The sequence below is a fragment of the Oryx dammah genome, unplaced genomic scaffold (genome assembly GCF_014754425.2).
Source record: "Oryx dammah isolate SB20612 unplaced genomic scaffold, SCBI_Odam_1.1 HiC_scaffold_5, whole genome shotgun sequence".
NCBI lineage: Eukaryota > Metazoa > Chordata > Mammalia > Artiodactyla > Bovidae > Oryx > Oryx dammah.
Window position 1 is genome coordinate 95,281,914 of NW_024070189.1, and position 21,162 is coordinate 95,303,075.

Genomic DNA, 21,162 nt, shown 5'->3' on the forward strand with positions numbered 1-21,162 from the left:
GTTAACATCCACCCTTATTAAGGTATCATATGAATATATTATTGAAATCTGTCTTCTGATCATTTCATGATACCTGCGACTGAGCGACTTCACTTTCCCTTTTCACCTTCATCCATTGGAGAAGAAAATGACAACCCACTTCAGAATTCTTGCCTGGAGAATCCCAGGGGCCGGGGAGCCTGGTGGGCTGTTGTCTATGGGATCGCACAGAGTTGGCCACGATTGGAGCGACTTAGCAGCAGCAGCAGCACATGAGTTTTCATCTTCTACAGGAGATCTTATCAATCTTATATTTCAAAACTGGACTGCAAAACATGACTATTCATATAAAATCCTATATTCCATCATGTTAGTACCTTTATGAACCCTCATTCCCATATTCACTGGTTGACACTCTGAGCCCAAAGAGGGTGAATCAATTATTTTCTCTTCATTTCAAAACTGAGACCAAATTAGAGAGTAGCATTGACATGTGTATATTACCATGCATAAAGTAGATGGCTAGTGGAAAGCTGCTGTATAGCATGGGGAGTCAGCTCAGTGTTCTGAGATGATCTAGAAGGGTGGGATGGGAGGGTGGGAAGGAGGCTCAAGAGGGAGGGGATATATGCACACGTATAGCTGATTCACGGTGTTGTACAGCAGAAACAAACACAACATTGTAAAGCAGTTATATTCCAATAAAATAATGAAAAAAAAAAAAAACAAAAACCTGAGGCCAAAGTAGGTTTGAAAAGAAACAGTCACAGTATTAGCAGTGAAGCTGGTTGAGAACTGGTGCAGGAATAAGTAGATCAATGATTGAGTTCTGGGTCTTTCACCCTCTATTAATGAAATGTCTGTAAATCTTCCCACCTCTTTGTGCTTCTGTTCCTTCTGGAAAAATGTCTAAATTGCACCTATAGAATGTACATGGTACCTAAAAGAAGTTTGGAGCTTAACAGATATTTGGTCATTTTTTAAAAGAGAATTTCAATTTGAGGTACTGCATTTAGCAAGGAAACACAGATCCCAAATTTAATGATATTTCATGGATTATATGGAAGAGAGATTCAGGCATTTCCCGTTTCAGTGATCTGAATCATGGAGGACAACAAATCCTAAAATGTGTCTCAACTCATGCATTAAGATGTTCTGTCCCCTTTTTTCCTGACTTGCATCCCCCCCCCCCCCAATATTTGTGAAACTTTCTCCAGTGGCTATCCAATTATTGAATGCTGCTGATGCTACTCAATGGAAAATAATAGGCCCCAGAGAAAGTTCATGAGATACACACAATTAAACACAATTTTATCTTGTCTCTGTCCCTTGGGATATTTCTGAAAAGGATGAAAACTGTGGTATGTGTGGTTGACTGTGTGGGGACTTTATTGAACACTCTGTTTCCATGCAAAATGGAAGTTTTTATTCAAATCTTAACAGGGCTTTGTAAAAAAAAAAATCTTTTTTTTTTTTAGAAGTGCAATGCAACTCTATTTATTTTTTAATTTAAATTTATTTATTTTAATTGGAGGCTAATTTCTTTACAATATTGTATTGGTTCTGCCACACATCAACATGAATCCACCACAGGCATACACGTGTTCCCCATCCTGAATCCCCCTCCCACCGCCCTCCCCGTACCCTCTCTCTAGGTCTTCTCAGTGCACTAGCCCCAAGCATCCTCTATAGAACCTGGACTGGCGATTCGTTGCTTATATGATATTATACATGTTTCAGTGTCATTCCCCCAAATCGTCCCACCCTCTCCCTCTCCCACAGAGTTCAAAAGACTGTTCTATACATCTGGGTCTCTTTTGCTGTCTCACATACAGGGTTATCATTACCATCTGTCTAAATTCCATATGTATGTGTTAGTATACTGTATTGGTGTTTTTCTTTCTGGCTTACTTCACTCGGTATAATAGGCTCCAGTTTCATCCACCTCATTAGAACTGATTCAAATGTATGGCTGAGTAATACTCCATTGTGTATATGTACCACAGCTTTCTTATCCATTCATCTGCTGATGGACATCTAGGTTGCTTCCATGTCCTGGCTATTGTAAACAGTGCTGTGATGAACATTGGTGTACATGTGTCTCTTTCAATTCTGGTTTTCTCGGTGTGTAAATCTAGCCTTGGTAAATTCAAAAAAATTGAAATCATTCCAAGCATCTTTTCTGATCACAGTGCAGTAAGATTAGATCTCAATTACAGGAGAAAAACTATTAAAAATTCCAACATATGGAGGCTGAACAACACAGTGCTGAATAACCAACAAAGCACAGAAGAAATAAAAAAAGAAATCAAAATATGCATAGAAATGAATGAAAATTAAAACCCAACAACCCAAAACCTGTGGGATACTGTAAAAGCAGTGTTAAGGGGAAATTCATAGCAATACAGGCATACTTCAAGAAACAAGAAAAAAGTCAAATAAATAACCTAACTCTACACCTAAAGCAACTAGAAAAGGAAGAAATGAAGAGCTCCAGGGTTAGTAAAAGGAAAGAAATCTTAAAAATTAGGGCAGAAATAAATGCAAAATAAACAAAAGAGACCATAGCAAAAATCAACAAAGCCAAAAGCTGGTTCTTTGAAACAATAAATAAAACTGGCAAACCATTAGCCAGTCTCATCAAGAAACAAAAGGAGAAAAATCAAATCAATAAAATTAGAAATGAAAATGGAGAGATCACAACAGACAACACAGAAATACAAAGGATCATAAGAGACTACTATCAGCAATTATATGCCAATAAAATGGGCAACTCAAGAAATGGACAAATTCTTAGAAAAGTACAACTTTCCAAAACTGAACCAGGAAGAAATAGAAAATCTTAACAGACCCATCACAAGCACGGAAATTGAAACTGTAATCAGAAATCTTCTGGCAAACAAAAGCCCAGGTCTAGACGGCTTCACAGCTGAATTCTACCAAAAATTTAGAGAAGAGCTAACACCTATCCTACTCAAACTGTTCCATTCCCCTTGCAGAGGAGGGTAAACTTCCAAACTCATTTTATGAGGCCACCATCACCCTAATACCAAAACCTGACAAAGATGCCACAAAAAAAGAAAACTACAGGCCAAAAAAATTCTTGATATCTCCTCTGTGATATGAGTATGTAGGCTCTGGTGTGTGCATGCTAAATTGCTTCAGTTGTGTCTGACTCTGTGCGACTCTATGGACCATAGCCTGCCAGGCTCCTCTGTCCATGGGATTCTCCAGGCAAGAATACTGAAATGGGTTGCCACGCCCTTCTCCAGGGGATCTTCTTGACCCAGGAATCCAACCCGCATCTCTTATGTCTCAAGCTTTGGCAGGCAGGTTCTTTACCACTAGCACCACCTGGGAAACCCAAGGAAATCCAGTAGGCTCTGGGGAATCAGAAATAAAAGAGCCTCAGTTGTTTTCTTTCATCTATGAAAAACATAAACAAAACCAAATATTCTGTCAGGGATGTAGGAAAAATATACCATCAGGTCACCAGATATTTAAATCACATGATGTGAAAATTAGCCTTATCATTCAGTTCAGTTCAGTCACTCAGTCATGTCTGACTCTTTGCGACCCATGGGCTGCAGCACACCAGGCCACCCTGTCCATCACCAACTCCTGGAGTTTACTCAAAAGCATGTTCATTGAGTTGGTGATGCTATCCAACCATCTCATCTTCTGAAGTAAACTTCTCCTCCTGCCTTCAATCTTTCCCAGTATCCGGGTCTTTTTCAATGAGTCAGTTCTTTGCATCAGGTGGCCAAAGTGTTGGAGTTTTAGCTTCCAATGAATATTCAGGACTGATTTCCTTTAGGATGGACTGTTGGATATCCTTGCAGTCCAAGGGACTCTCAAGAGTCTCCCCCAACACCACAGTTCAAAAGCATCAATTCTTCGGCACTCAGCTTTCTTAACAGTCCAACTCTCACATCCATACATGACCACAGGAAAAACCATAGCCTTGACTAGACAGAACTTTGTTGGCAAAGTAATGTCTCTGCTTTTGAATATGCTGTCTAGGTTGGTCTTAGCTTTCCTTCCAAGGAACAAACGTCTTTTAATTTCATGGCTGCTGTCACCATCTGCAGTGATTTTGGAGCCCCCCAAAATAAAGTCAGCCACTGTTTCCACTGTTTTCCCATGAAGTGATGGAATTGGATACAATGATCTTAGTTTTCTGAATGTTGAGCTTTAAGCCAACATTTTCACTCTCCTCTTTCACTTTCATCAAGAGGCTCTTTAGTTCTTTTTCACTTTCTGCCATAAGGGTGGTGTCATCTGCATACCTGAGGTTATTGATATTTCTCCCGATATTCTTGATTCTAGCTTGTGCTTCCTCCAGCCCAGTGTTTCTTATGATGTACTCTGCATATAAGTTAAATAAGCAAGGTGACAATATACAGCCTTGACATACTCCTTTTCCTATTTGGAACCAGTCTTTTGTTCCATGTCCAGTTCTAACTGTTGCTTCCTGACCTGCATACAGATTACTCAGGAGGCAGGTCAGGTGGTCTAGTATTGCCATCTCTTGAAGAATTTTCCACAGTTTGTTGTGATCCACATGGTCAAAGATTTTGGCATAGTCAATAAAGCAGAAATAGATGTTTTTCTGGAACTCTCTTGCTTTTTTGATGATCCAACGAATGTTGCCAATTTGATCTCTGGTCCCTCTGCCTTTTCTAAATCCAACTTCAACATCAGGAAGTTCACAGTTCATATACTGTTGAAGCTTGGTTTGGAGAATTTTGAGCATTACTTTACTATTGTGTGAGATGAGTGCAATTGTGCAGTAATTTGAGCATTCTTTGGCATTGCCTTTCTTAGGGATTGGAATGAAAACTGACCTTTTCCTTGAGTTTTTGAAATTTGCTGGCATATCGAGCCAGCAAATCTTTTGTCACAGCATCATCTTTGAGGATTTGAAATAGCTCAACTGGAATTCCATCACCTCCACTAGCTTTGTTTGTAATGATAGTTTCTAAGGCCCACTTGACTTCACATTCCAGGATGTCTGGCTCTAGGTGAGTGATCACACCATCGTGATTATCTGGGTCATGAAGAACCTTTTTGTGTAGTTCTTCTGTGTATTCTTGCCACCTCTTCTTAATATCTATCTTCTGCTTCTGTTAGGTCCATACCATTTCCGTCCTTTATTGTGCCCATCTTTGCATGAAATGTTCCCTTGGTATCTCTAATATTCTTGAAGAGATTTCTAGTCTTTTCCATTCTATTGTTTTCCTCTATTTCTTTGCACTGATCACTGAGGAAGGCTTTCTTATCTCTCCTTGCTATTCTTTGGGACTCTGCATTATTGCCCTTTTATTATGCATCCACCACACAGTTATTACATAGAGGGCATTATTATTTATTTGCTCATAATTCACTGAAGTTGCATCAACAAGTAATAAATTCAGTGGACAATCTTTAGTTTATTTATATTAAGAACTTGTTCCCAAATAAACTGATAATAAGTGGAACAAACAGAATTCAAAATGAAAGTGTCAGCCAGAGTCCCTCACACAAAATTTCACTGTATCCAGGCATTCTGAAGGTTTAAGCAGACTTCCCAGGTGGTGCTAGAACCAGCCTGTCAATGCAGGAGATATAAAAAATGTGGATTTGATCCCTGGGTCAGGAAGATCCCCTGGAGAAGGGCATACCAACCCACTCCAGTATTCTTGCCTGAAGATTCCTATGGACAGAGGAGCCTGGTGGGCTACAGTCCATGGGGTCTCAAAGAGTCAGACACCACTGAAGCAACTTAGCTGGACTACCCATGGATATCTAACCACAAATATGTATGAAGTACATTTATGAAACTGTTTTCAGTTTCCTAAGTAAGAATAAACAATAAGACTCTGAATGTATATCATTTTGTGTGATTGAGTATGCTGATTATAAGCATGAAGGAGAAATTGGACAATGGACATTACATCTGGGAGCCGGATCAACAGAGAATCTACCTGAATTATCCTGTGTCCCTTTTCTCTAAGACATTGCTTGTGATCTCGGCCACCCTTCTTACAGTAGATGCAGCCAGTGCTGCCTCCTGCCTTCCTCTATGTCCTGCAGAAAACTCTAAAGGGAAGGACACAGTGAGCAGTGAGTCTGCCAGGACTGACAGGGAGGCAACAGGACTTTTTGAGTTTGCAGGAGGAGGACTGCCCATGTGTCCTGTGTCTGGAGTCAGTCTGCCCAGAGTGATGGGCTTCAATGCTTTCTAACTCATGATCAGATATAAATTACATAAAGTTCTATATGCATTTACTCTTATTAAAATAATGATGTCTGTGCACTTATTATCAGGAGATTATGCAGATGAAATCAAGCAAGAAACAAAACACATACTTTTGAGCCTGGAACTTAGGAAACCCACAGTTACAGTACATTATGGTTAATATCAGGCTTCCCAGGGAGTGCTAGTGGTAAAGAACCTGCCTGCCAAAGCAGGAAGCATAAGAGACGTGGGTTCAATCCCTGGGTAGGGAAGATCTGGTGGAGGAGGGCATGACAACCCACTCCAGTATTCTCGCCTGGAGAAACCCTAGGGCAGAGTAGCCTGGCAGGCTACAGTTCATACGGTTGCACAGAGTAAGACATGACTGAAGTGACTTAGCAGGTGGTTAATGTCATCTAATGTTGACTCTATATAGTCAACAAAAAAAAGACCAGGAGCTGACTGTGGCTCAGATCATGAAGTCCTTATTGCCAAATTCAGACTTAAATTGAAGAAAGTAGGGAAAACCACTAGACCATTCAGGTATGACCTAAATCAAATCCCTTATGATTATACAGTGGATATGAGAAATAGATTTAAGGGACTAGATCTGATAGATAGAGTGCCTGATGAAGTAGGGACAGAGGTTTGTGACATTGTACAGGAGATAGGGATCAAGACCATCCCCATGGAAAAGAAATGCAAAAAAGCAAAATGGCTGTCTGGGGAGGCCTTACAAATAGCTGTGAAAAGAAGAGAAGCAAAAAGCAAAGGAGAAAAGGAAAGATATAAGCATCTGAATGCAGAGTTCCAAAGAATAGCAAGAAGAGATAAGAAAGCCTTCCTCAGCGATCAATGCAAAGAAATAGAGGAAAACAATAGAATGGGAAAGACTAGAGATCTCTTCAAGAAAATTTGAGATACCAGGAAACATTTCATGCAAAGATGGGCTCGATAAAGGACAGAAATGGTATGGACCTAACAGAAGCACAAGATATGAAGAAGAGGTGGCAAGAATACACAGAAGAACTGTACAAAAAAGATCTTCACGATCCAGATAATCACGATGGGGTGGTCATTCACCTAGAGCCAGACATCCTGGAATGTGAAGTCAAGTGGGCCTCAGACAGCATCACTACAAACAAAGCTAGTGGAGGTGATGGAATTCCAGTTGAGCTGTTTCAAATCCTGAAAGATGATGCTGTGAAAGTGCTGCACTCAATATGCCAGCAAATTTGGAAAACTCAGCAGTGGCCACAGGACTGGAAAAGGTCAATTTTCATTCCAATCCCCAAGAAAGGCAATGCCAAAGAATGCTCAAACTACTGCACAATTGCACTCATCTCACATGCTAGTAAAGTAATGCTCAAAATTCTCCAAGCCAGGCTTCAGCAATACATGAACTGTGAACTTCCAGATATTCAAGCTGGTTTTAGAAAAGGCACAGGAACCAGAGATCAAATTGCCAACATCTACTGGATCATAGGAAAAGCAAGAGAGTTCCAGAAAAACATCTATTTCTGCTTTATTGACTCTGCCAAAGGCTTTGACTGTGTGGATCGCAATAAACTGTGGAAAATTCTGAAAGAGATGGGAATACCAGACCACCTGACCAGCCTCTTGCGAAACCTGTATGCAGGTCAGGAAGCAACAGTTAGAACTAGACATGGAACAACAGACTGGATCCAAATAGGAATAGGAGTATGTCAAGGCTGTATATTGTCACCCTGCTTATTTAACTTATATGCAGAGTACATCATGAGAAACGCTTGGCTGGAAGAAGCACAAGCTGGAATCAATATTGCTGGGAGAAATATCAATAACCTCAGATATGCAGATGACACCACGCTTATGGCAGAAAGTGAAGAGGAACTAAAAAGCCTCTTGATGAAATTGAAAGAGGAGAGTGAAAATGTTGGCTTAAAGCCCAACATTCAGAAAACGAAGATCATGGCATCCAGCCCCATCGCTTCATGGGAACTAGATGGGGAAACAGTGGAAACAGTGTCAGACTTTATCTTTGGGGGCTGCAAAATCACTGCAGATGATGACTGCAGCCATGAAATTAAAAGACACTTACTCCTTGGAAGAAAAGTTATGACCAACCTAGATAGAATATTCAAAAGCAGAGACATTACTTTGCCAACAAAGGTCCGTCTAGTCAAGGCTATGGTTTTTCCTGTGGTCACATATGGATGTGAGAGTTGGACTGTGAAGAAAGCTGAGTGCCTAAGAATTGATGCTTTTGAACTGTGGTGTTGGAGAAGACTCTTGAGAGTCCCTTGGACTGCAAGGAGATCCAACCAGTCCATTCTGAAGGAGATCAGCTCTGGGATTTCTTTGGAGGAAATGATGCTTAAGCTGAAACTCCAGTACTTCGGCTACCTCATGGGAAGAGTTGACTCATTGGAAAAGACTCTGATGCTGGGAGGGATTGGGGGCAGGAGGCAAAGGGGACGACAGAGGATTAGGTGGCTGGATGGCATTACTGACTTGATGGACGTGAGTTTGAGTGAACTCTTAGAGTTGGTGATGAACAGGGAGACCTGGCGTGCTGCGATTCATGGGGTCGCAAAGAGTCAGACACGACTGAGTGACTGAACTGAACTGAAAGTCATCCACCTCATCATCACTGTTTTCAGAATTCTTTAAAGTGCTGAGGGGGAAGTGTACAGAGACCCATTCACTGCTGTGGTCTGGGAGATGCCAGTCACAGCCAGAACTGTGAGGGTGGAACCAGAACTCTGAATGAGAGTTCTCACACCCCAACCAGGAATAAAAATATAAAGTATAAGGCTCTGAACCAAAATTTGTACATTGATGCCCTCCCACCTAACTATTCCAACTGTCACATTTGCCTTGTTGAGGAAAAAAACATCATGCTCCCAAACTCCCTTCATCCATATCTGTCTCCCTCAGCACTTACTGGGCTGGGTGGCATCTCTGCTGGTCCATGACCAAGGAGCACAGACTCACTGATCCTCTCCTTCCTGGTGTGATGAAGTCTCAGAGTCCTTTCTCAAGACAGGCAGGAAGACAGATTCCAGCTGGACCTTCTGAGGCAGGTTCCTACAATGGATTGGAGACATAGGTGTGGATTTCCAATATTAGAACAGGCAAACTAAAGAGCTGGAGGTACCGTGTATTTACAGTGATATTAACTTAGGATTCAGTGCTGAAGGCTCATCATTATCCAGTTTGTCCCTGTTGCCCCAATCTCTGGAGACTTGTTAATATTAACAGACCAGGGAAAGGAAAAAGTGAATGTCCTGGAAAGGGTCTATGTCCCTCTTATCCTCAGGAGGAAATTCTCCTCTTCTCTTACTTATTAATTATAACTGCTGCTGCTGCTAAGTCACTTCAGTCGTGTCCGACTCTGTGTGACCCCAGAGACAGCAGCCCACCACGCTCCCTCGTCCCTGGGATTCTTCAGGCAAGAACACTGGAGTGGGTTGCTGTTTCCTTTTTCAATGCATGAAAGTGAAAAGTGAAAGTGAAGTCTCTCAGTTGTGTCCGACTCCTAGCAACTCCATGGACTGCAGCCTACCAGGCTCCTCTGTCCATGGGATTTTCCAGGCAAGAGTACTGGAGTGGGTTGCCATTGCTTTCTCTGATTAATTCTAACTAGCTGGATCTTAATATAAAATTTAGACTTCTGTCCTCAATTTGACCACTCAATGTGGTTTGATAGCTGCAAATCCATTGTTATCAATCATGACATCTATGCAGGATCAGTTCTGTACAAAGGATGTGATGCACTTTCCATTTTTACAGTTAATATTTATAAAGATAACTTTTCTCAAGGGGACCCTCTTACACTGTTGGTGGGAATGCAAACTAGTACAGCCACTATGGAGAACAGTGTGGAGATTCATTTAAATAACTGGAAATAGAACTGCCATTTGACCTAGCAATCCCACTGCTGGGCATACATACCAAGGAAACCAGAATTGAAAGAGACATTTGTACCCCAATGTTCATAGCAGCACTGTTTACAATAGCCAGGACATGGAGGCAACCTAGATGTCCATCAGCAGATGAATGGATAAGAAAGCTGTGGTACATATACACAATGGAGTATTACTCAGCCATTAAAAGGAATACATTTGAATCAGTTCTATCTAATGAGGTGGATGAAACTGGAGCCTATTATACCGAGTGAAGTAAGCCAGAAAGAAAAACACCAATACAGTATACTAACGCATATGTATGGAATTTAGAAAGATGGTAACGATAACACTATATGCGAGACAGCAAAAGAGACCCAGATGTATAGAACAGTTTCTTGGACTCTGTGGGAGAGGGAGAGGGTGGGACGATTTGGGGGAATGACACTGAAACATGTATAATATCATATAAGCAGTGAATCTCCAGTCCAGGTTCGATGCATGATACAGGATACTCAGGTCTGGTGCACTGGGATGACCCAGAGGGATGGTATGGGGAGGAGATGGGAGGGGAACATGTGTACACCCATGACAGATTCATGTTGATGTATGGCAAAACCAATACAATATTGTAAAGTAATTAACCTCCAATTGAAATAAATAAAAAAAACAATAAATTAAAAATAAAAAAGGATAACTTTTCTCTTCATTTGAACAAATCTTTAGTTCTAAGCTTTTCTCTAAATGAATTGCATTGGCATATTAGAAAAATATTGATTTTTGCCTATTATTTAATATTTGATACTTTAATTAAATACTTCAACAGGCCTACCAGAAGGGTTTAATCAAGGTGTCAGCCAGGGCTGCAGGCATCTCAAGCCTGAATCAGCAGGTGTCCACTTTCAAGCACACTCATGAGGCTGTTAGTGGGACTCACCTGTTCACACACAATATTGTCCAGAGAATTCCTTCAGTTCCTTGACACATGGCCTCCTGGTGGGGCAGCTGGGTTTTATCCATGTGAGCCATCAAGAATGCAAGAAAGAGGAGCCAGAAAGAAAACCATATTACTTTACTCTGTTCCCAGAAGTGACTTCCCAACATTTCTTCCACATTCTTGTCATCGTAATCGAGTCACTATATGTCTTGACTCGATGGAAAGGAAATACACAAAATAATGATCACCAACCTTTGGGATCATTGAAAACATCTCAGATCCTGCACCCTCCCGCCCCCAACCCACTACAGTCCTCATCTTTATAATGACTTTGTGCTCCAACCAATTCAAGACTCAGATCCTGTCCTTCTACTTTCCAGCATATTCCCAAATTCATCCCACAACTTCAGCAAAGCTTCCCTGGACACAAACTACCATTGGAGTCAAACCTCTTCCACTGGGTACTTCTGTAGACCTCACTCTACTGCTTCAGGTCGTGCAGTCTCAAGTAGATCCCTGGCTTCTGATACACTAGGAGAGCCCCTGCATCAGCATCAGCACAACTTGCAGCCATTCCATGGCAAAATGTAACAAATAGTCCAAGTGTTCTGATTTTTTTCTAATTAGAGAGCAACCAGCTAACTTCAGAATATATCTTCTTTAGATACCTTTGTGGCCTCAGCTCTTGAAGACGTTAATAAATAAAATGTGGTTGGGCTTACCCGATTTTTTCCTACTGTATAAAGTGGGATGTAGGTGGAGATTGGAGTGATGTAACCTTCTGAATCCTGTCCATGCAGCCTTCCTGACTTAGAGACCTCTTTGCTGAGGAATATGGAGATTGGTTTGTCATTGACTGATATGAAGAAAACTTTAATTTATACCAAAATCAAATTGGATGTGGAGGGAAGAATGGTATTTACCTGTCTGTGGATAAGTACCAGAGGGTATTTTTAGGAGAGAACACATGGCAGATATTTACAGGCACTGTAATATCCTGTTTAACTACTTCTGTTGAAGCACTTAAACGAATTAGTTCAGGGCAAAAATGCGTTACTAAACTGAAATTATTTCATAGTGAATAGAAGGAATAATATACTAGGGTCAGTGACAAACTCAATTTCCAGGACATGGAATATGAAAACCAGTGGTAGTTGTTCGTACAGTAAAATATTTTGGTAAGCATGTCACTATATATACATGTATCAACACATCCTATTGTACATCTTGAAAGTGAAAGGATTAGTTGCTCAATCATGTCTTACTCTTTGCAACCCCATAGACTGTATCCTGCCAGGCTCCTCTGTCCATGGAATTTTCCAGGCAAGAATACTGGAGTGAGTTGCAATTCTCTTTTCCAGGGGATCTTCCTGACCCAGGTATTGAATCCCAGGTCTCCTGCATTGTAGTCAGATTCTTTTTTTTTTGTAATTTCTCTTTCTCTGTCTGACCTATTTCACTTAGCATAATACCCTACAAGTCCTTCCAGGTTGTTTCAAACTGCAAAATCTCAGTCTTTTAATGGCTGAGTAGTATTCTATTACATCATCTTTTTAAAAAAAATAATTTATTTTAATTGGAGGTGATTTACAATATTGTAGTGATTTGTAGCCATACACTGACATGAATCAGCCATGGGTGTACACGTGTTCCCCATCCTGAGCCCCATCCCCTCCCTCAGGGTCATTCCAGTGCACCAGCCCTGAGCACCCTGTCTCATGCATTGAACCTGGACTGGTGATCTATTTCACATATGATAATATACATGTTTCAATGCTATTCTCTCAAATCATCCCACCCTTGTCTTCTCCCACAGAGTCCAAAAGTCTGTTCTTTACATCTGTGTCTTTTCTGGTGTCTTGCATATAGGCTCATTGTTACCGTCTTTCTAAATGCCATATATATGCGTTAATATACTGAATTGGTGTTTTTCTTTCTGACTTACTTCATTCTGTATAATAGGCTCCAGTTTAATCCACTTCTTTAGAACTGATTCAATTATGTTCTTTTTAATAGCTGAGTAATACTCCATTGTGTATATGTTTCAGAGCTTTCCTATCCATTTGTCTGCTGATGGACATCTAGGTTGCTTCCATGTCCTGGCTATTGTAAACAGTGCTGCAATGAACATTGGGGTACAAGTATCTCTTTCAATTCTGGTTTCCTTGGTGTGTATGCCCAGCAGTGGAATTTCTGGGTCATATGGCAGTTCTATTTCCAGTTTTTTAAATGAATCTCCACACTGTTCTCCATAGTGGCTGTACTAGTTTGCATTCCCACCAACAGTGTAAGAGGGTTCCCGTTTCTCCACACCCGCTCCAGCATTTATTGTTTGTAGATATTTTGATAGCAGCCATTTTGACTGGCATGAAATGGTACCTCATTGTGGTTTTGATTTGCATTTTTCTGATAATGATTGATGTTGAGTATCTTTTCACGAACTTGTTAGCCATCTGTATGTCTTCTTTGGAGAAATGTCTGTTTAGTTCTTTGGCCCATTTTTTGATTGGATTATTTATTTTTCTGGCATTGAGCTGCAGGAGCTGCTTGCATATTTTTTAGATTAATTCTTTGTCAGTTGCTTCATTTGCTATTATTTTCTCCCATTCTGAAGGCTGTCTTTTCACCTTGCTTATAGTTTCCTTCATTGTGCAAAAGCTTTTAATTTTAATTAGGTACCATTTGTTTATTTTTGCTTTTATTTCCATTACTCTGTGAGGTGGGTCATAGAGGATCCTGCTGTGATTTATGTCAGAGAACGTTTTGGCTATGTTTTCCTCTAGGAGTTTTATAGTTTTTGGTCTTTACTGTCTGAGGGGCTCAGTAAAGCTAGGAAAAACTTATGCTGTATTTTTGTTGGGAAACAGGTGCCTCTGAAGCATGTCTATTGTGTTTACTGTTGTTCCAGAAGAATTAGTGGAATGGGATAATAACCAGAAAAAGAGGACAATAAGACAGATCAGTCATGAAAAGCTGTCCTGTATGACAAGCTGAAATCTAATTTATCCCATTTTCTAGTCATTTGGGAACATCTTTAAACAAAATTATTTTCACATTAAAAAAAATCGTTTAATTTCACACAATTTTCTTTTTCTTTTGGACTTAATTTTGTGATGTGGTATAGCTGATTAACAAGGTGATAGTTTCAGATGAATAGCAAAGGGACTCAGCCATGCAAATACATGTACTATTCTCCCTCAAACTCCCTTCTCATCCAGGCTCCCACATATCAGTGAGCAGAGTTCCGTGTAGGTCCTACTTGATTATCCTTTTTAAATACAGTAGTAATTTCACCCAACCTAGTCTTGCTAGTGTCAGTTCAGTTCAGTCACTCAGTCTTGTACAACTCTTTGCAACCCCATGAATTGCAGCACTCCAGGCCTCCCTGTCCATCACCAACTCCCGGAGTTCACTTAAAATCATGTCCATCTAGTCAGTGATGCCATCCAGCCATCTCATCCTCTGTCGTCCCCTTCTCCTCCTGCCCCCAATCCTTACCATCATCAGAATCTTTTCCAATGAGTCAACTCTTCGCATGAGGTGGCCAAAGTATTGGAGTTTCAGCTTTAGCATCATTCCTTCCAAAGAAATCCCAGGGCTGATCTCCTTCAGAATGGATTGGTTGGATCTCCTTGCAGTCCAAGGGACTGTCAAGAGTCTTCTCCAACACCGCAGTTCAAGAGCATCAGTTCCTTGTCGCTCAGCTTTCTTCACAGTCCAATTCTCCCATCCATACATGACTATTGGAAAAACCGTAGCCTTGACTAGATGGACCTTTGTTGGCAAAGTAATGTCTCTGCTTTTCAATATGCTATCTAGGTTGGAAAAACTTTCCTTCCAGACGCCTCCAGGAGTAAGCCTCTTTTAATTTCATGGCTGCAATCACCATCTGCAGTGATTTTGGAGCCCCCCAAAATAAAGTCTGACACTGTTTCCACTGTTTCCCCATCTAATTCCCATGAAGTGATGGGACCAGATGCCATGATCTTTGTTTTCTGAATGTTGGGCTTTAAGCCAACTTTTTCACTCTCCACTTTCACTTTCATCAAGTTCTCTTCAATTTCTGCCATAAGCGTGGTGTCATCTGCATATCTGAGCTTATTGATACGTCTCCCGGCAATCTTGATTCCAGCTTGTGCTTCTTCCAGCCCAGTGTTTCTCATGATGTACTCGGTATATAAGTTAAATAAGCAGGGTGACAATATACAGCCTTGACGTACTCTTTTTCCTATTTGGATCCAGTCTGTTGTTCCATGTTTAGTTCTAACTGTTGCTTCCTGACCTGCATATAGGTTTCTCAAGAGGCAGGTCAGGTAGTATGGTATTCCCATCTCTTTCAGAATTTCCCACAGTTTATTGTGATCCACACAGTCAAAGGCTTTGGCAGAGTCAATAAAGCAGAACTAGATGTTTTTCTGGAACTCTCTTGCTTTTCCTATGATCCAGCGGATGTTGGCAATTTGATCTCTGGTTCCTGTGCCTTTTCTAAAACCAGCTTGAACATCAGGAAGTTCATGATTCAAGTATTGCTGAAGCCTGGCTTGGAGAATTTTGAGCATTACTTTACTAGCATGTGAGATGAGTGCAATTGTGCGGTACTTTGAGCATTCTTTGGCATTGTCTTTCTTTGGGGTTGGAATGAAAACTGACCTTTTCCAGTCCTGTGGCCACTGCTGAGTTTTCCACATTTGCTGGCATATTGAGTGCAGCACTTTCACAGCATCATCTTTCAGGATTTGAAACAGCTCAATTGGAATGCCATTATCTCCACTAGCTTTGTTCGTAGTGATGCTTTCTAAAACCCACTTGACTTCACATTCCAGGATGTCTGGCTCTAGATTAGTGAGCACACCATCGTGATTATCTGGGTCATGAAGATCTTTTCTGTACAGTTCTTCTGTGTATTCTTGCCACCTCTTCTTCATATCTTCTGCTTCTGTTAGGTCCATACCATTTCTGTCCTTTATTGAGCCCATCTTTGCATGAAATGTTCCCTTGGTATCTCTAATTTTCCTGAAGAGATCTCTAGTCTTTCCTGTTCTGTTCTTTTCCTCTATTTTTTGCATTGATCACTGAAGAAGGCTTTCTTATCTCTTCTTGCTATTCTTTGGAATTCTGCATTCAGATGCTTATATCTTTCCTTTTCTCCTTTGCTTTTCACCTCTCTTCTTTTCACAGCTATTTGTAAGGCCTCCCCAGACAGCCATTTTGCTTTTTTTGCAATTCTTTTCCATGGGGATGGTCTTGATCCCTGTCTCCTGTACAATGTCACGAACCTCATCCCGTAGTTCATCAGGCACTCTATCTATCTATCAGATCTAGGCCCTTAAATCTATTTCTCACTTCCACTGTATAATCATAAGGGATTTGATTTAGGTCATACCTGAACGGTCTAGCGGTTTTCCCTACTTTCTTCAATTTAAGTCTGCATTTGGTAATAAGGAGTTCATGATCTGAGCCACAGTCAGCTCCTGGTCTTGTTTTTGCTGACTGTATAGAGCTTCTCCATCTTTGGCTGCAGAGAATATAATCAATCTGATTTCGGTGTTGACCATCTGGTGATGTCCATGTGTAGATCTTCTCTTGTGTTGTTGGAAGAGGGTGTTTGCTATGACCAGTGCATTTTCTTGGCAAAACTCTATTAGTCTTTGCCCTGCTTCATTTCCTCATTCCAAGGCCAAATTTGCCTGTTACTCCAGGTGTTTCTTGACTTCCTACTTTTGCATTCCAGTCCCCTATAAGGAAAAGGACATCTTTTTTGGGTTTTAGTTCTAAAAGGTCTTATAGGTCTTCATAGAACTGTTCAACTTCAGCTTCTTCAGTGTTACTGGTTGGGGCATAGACTTGGATAACTGTGATATTGAATGGTTTGCCTTGGAAACGAACAGAGATCATTCTGTCAATTTTGAGATTGCATCCAAGTACTGCATTTTGGACTCTTTTGTTGACCATGATGGCTACTCCATTTCTTCTGAGGGATTCCTGCCCACAGTAGTAGATATAATGGTCATCTGAGTTAAATTCACCCATTCCAGTCCATTTTAGTTTGCTGATTCCTAGAATGTCGACATTCACCCTTGCCATCTCTTGTTTGACCACTTCCAATTTTCCTTGATTCATGGACCTGACATTCCAGGTTCCTATGCCATATTGCTCTTTACAGCATCGGACCTTGCTTCTATCACCACTCACATCCACAGCTGGGTACTGTTTTTGCTTTGGCTCCATCCCTTCATTCTTTCTGGAGTTATTTCTCCACTGATCTCCAGTAGCATATTGGGCACATACTGACCTGGGGAGTTCCTCTTTCAGTATCCTATCATTTTGCCTTTTCATACTGTTCATGGGGTTCAAGGCAAGAATACTGAAGTGGCTTGCCATTCCCTTCTCCAGTGGACCACATTCTTTCAGACCTCTCCACCATGACCTGCCCATCTTGGGTTGCCCCGCCGCATGGCTTAGTTTCATTGAGTTAGACAAGGCTGTGGTCTAGTGTGATTAGATTGACTCTGATGATGAATATGATGATGATGAATGTCCATTACCTAATAGCAAGTCAGTAGAGTTGATTAGAGATAGAAGAAAAGTGAGTATTGGAGCCCTTTAATATACTGGGCAGTAGCAAAAATAACATCAAACTGAAGTCATATCATAGTAAAGGGAATAAAATCTTAGTATTACTGGTAAAGATGAGTACTGAGAACATGGTGCTTGAAAAACATAGATAGTGATATTCATATAATTAATATTCAAATGAATGGTTTTCTTTTTATTTTTCCCAGTTTCTCTACACATGATAAATATCTTTATGTGCAGTTGAGAAATTCCATACTCCCTTTTTTGTTCCTTTATTATTTGTAGAACTTTCAACCCCCAATCTTAATCTAAGAGTCTTAATCTTGCAGTGATCATTAGAGAAAAACCGATCCCATTGAAAGGTTGTTGTTGAATCATGCAAAGACGCCGGGATTCTTGGCCCCCAGAGGAGAAGAATTCAATCCGGGGCCAGAGACGAGGCTTGATTACTCAGAGCTTTTGTGTAATAAAGTTTTATTAAAGTATAAAGGAGGTAGAGAAAGCTTCTGACATAGGCATCAGAAGGGGGCAGAAAGAGTACCCCCCTGCTAGTCTTCAGCTGGGTATTATATAGTCACTAGCAGTCTGTTAATGAAAGAAAGGAATGTCTTAAAACGCAGAATGGCACCAGGCTCCTCACCCATAAGATGCATTTGGGGATAATCTTGGCACCAAATGGTTCATCCTGGGCCATAAAATGATTAACTTGAACCTTGAAGAAGGGCAGATCACCATACAAATAATTTCATTCACATAGATTAGGGGAACAATATCTGAGTATAACATACTGGTTTGTCAAGTAGGTTCTGAGCCAAGAAGTGGAACCAACTTGAAGACAGAGATTGGGGTAAATGCATAGTACATTAGCATAGCTTAAGATAAACATTTCCATAAGAAAAAAGCATTGGTTATCTCTAGATTTGAGAATAGTTAACTTAAGGTGAAAACAGGTGTCATTATGGCAACACAGTATTTTAAGAGAAACTTCCTTTTAAATTTGTGTAGAGAAGGAAAAAATATCACTAGTTTGTTTCCTCCTGCCGCTTAAGAGAGATAAAAATGTCTGACACTTGCAGGCTATTTCCTCTGTTTGGAGACCCCTGGCCTTCTTGCCTGTTACCCTCTCACCATTGAAGGTCTTGATAATAAAACCAAGCAAATCATACTTTTTTTCTCTTTCAGGAGTTCTTAGAGATATCTATATGAAGCAAGGGCTCCAGGAAAGAAGGCAAATAGTGGATATATAAATGTTAAATTGTCTTCCCCTTTTCTTATAATATAGAGAATAATTTATTTAATGTGTTTAACTCTGCTCAGCCTCACTGTGTTTCATTTGAGTATAGAGATAAATGACATTTGGTCCCTGATCTCGACCTATTCAGGGTCTCATGGTGTAAACATAAAATGTGAGTCAAGCATACAGGATAAAGCTCTCAGTTCAGTTCAGTCACTCAGACGTGTCTGACTCTTTGCAACCCCATGAACCGCAGCACGCCAGGCCTCCCTGTCCATCACCAACTCCTGGAGTTCACTCAAACTCATGAACATCGAGTCAGTGATACAATTCATAGGGTCGCAAAGAGTCAGACACGACTGAGCGACTGAACTGAACTGAACTGAAGAGGGCTATTGGGTTTCCCAGGTGGTTCCGTGGTAAAGAATCCTCCTGCCAATGCAGGAGTTGTGCGTTAGATTGCTGGGTTGGGAAGATCCAATGGAGAAGGAAATGGCAACCCAGTCCAGTATTCTTGCCTGAGAAATCTCATGGACAGAGAAGCCTGATGGGCTACCATCCATGGGGTTGCAAAGAGCTGGACACCACTTTAGTAACTGAACAGCAGCAGCAGCAGCAGCATGAATTATATGACAGAAGAGTTCAAAGCCTTTTCCGTCCCAGGGCACCAGAGCATGGAATGATAGGAAATTTTAAAATATGTCTCTGCAAGTGCAATAAAATGTACTGTCCCCATATTTTCTGACTCTTTCCCCCCCATACTTATAAAAACTTCTGAAATGGTTTTTTGATCATTGAAATCTGAAGATTAAATGGAAAATAATAGGTCCCATAGAAAGTCGATGACATAAAAACAAATTCTATTTTATTTTGTCTCTGGTCCTTTGGGATATTCTGAAAAGGATGACAACACTGGCATGAATGGTGCACTATGCAAAAGCTATATTGCCCACACTTGGTTTCTGTGAAAACTGGAAGGGTTTATTCAACACTTAACTGAGTTTTTTAAAATTCTTGGGGCCACTTCTGTGCTATCAAGTTATAGGCTCTGGGGAATCAGAAGTAAATGTCCCTCACTTAGTTATCTTCATATTTGAGGGATATACTTGTATAAACAAAAATAAAATGTCCTGTCAGGGATGTAGGGAAACCATAACTTCAGATCAACAAATGTTTAAATCTGATGATGTGAGACTTACCATAATCATTATTAGGAACAAAATATCAAAAAGGTATTTTGCACTTTCTTTATGTGTCCGTCACATAGCTAGTGAATAGAGGGCAACAATTATTTGTTTAGTCCTAATTCAGTGGGTTTGTATCAACGAGGAATCAACCCAGTTAATAATCCTAAATCTCACAGATTCTAAGAAATTTCTCCATAACACACTAAGAATTGGTAGAGTTATAGGATTCAAAATTACATTTTTCTTCTCTGAGTCCTGTGCCCTAAATTTTACTGTTTTCAGATTTATTGAAAGTTTTCAGCACGAGTACAGAAGTATAATAATAGATACACCTGGGGTATATTATTTTGAATTGTTTTCAGTTTTCTGAAACCAAGACTCTGATATTTATGTCTCTTTTCATGATTGATTCAGTTGATTATAAATACAGAGAAAGTGGATAGATGAAGTGAAATCAAGGAACAGCATCAACAGAGAGATTTACCCTGAAAATTTCAGGTGCCAATTATTTCTTTGACCTTTGCCTGTGATCTCAGACATTCCTCCTAAAGTTGATGCAGCAAGTGCTACCCACTCCCCTCTTCTGTGTCCTCCAGAAAACTCCAATGCGAAGGGCACAATGAGCAGGGAGTCTCTACCAGGGCTGACAGGGAAGTGACAGGACTGGGTGAAAACAGGAAGACTCACTGGGTGGCCTGTGTCTGGAATCAGTCTTCCCAGGGTGACTGGCTTCAGAAAGGTTTTAACATTTTCTACCTCATGATGTGATACAAGCACATAAAATGTGCTTCTTGAGGACCTGCAAGGACCTGTGGAGGAGCACGCCCCTCAACTGTTGCAGCCCCTCCACCCTGCATTCACCACATTTCTCCACACCCAGGGAGGGGAGCCGGCCAGCCCACGCTTCAGGCAGGTGCCAGGACCTTCCCTCCAGCAGCTGCTGCTCCTGGGACCTATGCCTGGCTGCCTTGCCTGCAGCCCACCAGACTCACACATCCCTGGAAGTGAGCCTAGGGCAGGCAGTGAAAAAAAATATTGTCCTTCTTTCTTCTTAATAAAATAATAATAATATGTACACTTATAATTTGGAAGAGATGATGCAGATGTAATTAACCAAGAAACACAAAAACATACCCCAGAGC